The sequence below is a fragment of the Pteropus alecto genome, unplaced genomic scaffold (assembly GCF_000325575.1).
Source record: "Pteropus alecto unplaced genomic scaffold, ASM32557v1 scaffold81, whole genome shotgun sequence".
NCBI lineage: Eukaryota > Metazoa > Chordata > Mammalia > Chiroptera > Pteropodidae > Pteropus > Pteropus alecto.
Window position 1 is genome coordinate 16,086,532 of NW_006433378.1, and position 1,777 is coordinate 16,088,308.

At 31.4% G+C, this 1,777-nt stretch overlaps 1 pseudogene; it reads right to left on the bottom strand.

Annotated features, from left to right (window-relative positions):
* Nucleotides 1–561: 561 nt before the first annotated feature.
* LOC112476924 lies at nt 562–680 on the bottom strand (annotated as a pseudogene).
* Between the last annotated feature and the right edge of the window lie 1,097 nt (nt 681–1,777).

The window sequence follows — 1,777 nt, forward strand, 5'->3', positions numbered from 1 at the left end:
TATATGAAAAAAAAAGAATGTAAAATACCTCATTAAGAATTTTTTTCTTGTGAAAATGATACCATTTTAAGATTTTGTGTCAAATAAAATTAATTTTTAAAATTAATTACACCTGTTTATTTTTACTTTTTAGAGTAACTACAAGAAAATTTTAAATTACGTATTTGGCTTATTTTATACTTCTAACAGCCAGTATTGATCTAAACCATTATGCTGTATGTACTAAAGTGAAAACTATAGTAGTTGTCTGCAACTATTGGGACTTTCCATTCCCTGTTGACACACTGAGTATAACTGATAAAAGATGTTAAGGGTCCTCATAAAATCACAAATATAAAACCACTCCAGCTCCTTCCCACTCCTGGGCATCAGCAGAAGGGGAGAAACTAACACACTTTTTAGAACTGTATCTGTAATCTTATTTTATTTATTTATTTATTTATTTATTTATTTATTTATTTATTTATTTATTTATTTTTAGGTGAGGCAACCCTTGGTCGGCCTCACAGATTGCAAAAACCTTGTCAACTTACAATCACTTATTTTTTATTTTATATTTTATGCCTACAGCACTTGGTCTTCCTGGGTGGTCTCCCATCCAAGTACTAACCAGGCCCAACCCTGCTTAGCTTCTGAGATCAGATGGCATCAGGCTTGTTCAGGGTGACATGGCCATAGACTGAATTTGTAATTTTAAATTTCATCAGGATTGGGAGTCACCCAGTGCAAGGAAAAGAGCTTGGTTTTGGAGAAAGCTAAGCAAAGGTGTGAATCTTTGTCCAGCAACCTAAACTGTGTGACCATATGCAGGTTTACTAAATTTCTCTCGCCCTCATTTTCCTCAACTATTGAGTATGAATAATAATAATATCTACCTTGTATTATTATGTAAAACATAAATAACACATATTAAATAACGTGCACTGTGTAGACATTGTTAATTATTTTCACCATGGTTAAGTAGTTATTCACTCTTTATGTGTTACTTGTAAAATGAAGCCAATGCTATTTGAGAACCAGCTATTTTAATTCTTCATTTTATTCTTTGATGATAGAGTAGATGTTCTCATGTGGACTCTCCCCAAGAAGAACCTAGAAAATAGTTGGAAAGTTATTGGCTCTCTTAAATAACAAAGAAACAGGACAACCAACCTGAATAAAATACTGCCATTATAGCTCACTCGATTTCTTTCATTTATAATAGACCACATGAAAAACAACAGAGAACCACTGAAATCCCTAAAGGATGATTACACAGATACTCTTAGTATTTCTCTTAGTGCTATAAATACAATGTAAAAATAATTACAACATTACTTCAATATATTTAGTTGTTGAATAAAACCAGGATCAATCTCTAAGAGAAATGGATTTCTTAGCAGTTAGGGTCTATGTTATCAAACTCAAAATTAAATAGCAATTTCCCCACAAGCCAACCACATTTTAAGGAGACCATCACTGTTATAAATTATGTAACAAGGATAGAAAAGTGTTTCCAAGGGGATTTCAAATGTGTCACTAAACATGAAAGTGTAATATTATTTGAATTTTAAACAGAGTAATATAGACTTGGGGGATAACAAAATATTTCCAAGGTTCTGATCACATGCACCTGTTGATATCCAAATATTTAGGGAAATAGAAGAACAAAATGAAGGTCTATAGTTGCTTTTATTTAAATCCACCATATTTATTTCATAACTCTATTACGTGACTGCTATCATTTGCATTTATTTCTAGTTTAAAATTTAAAAAGAGCAGCAATCATCTTTTATAA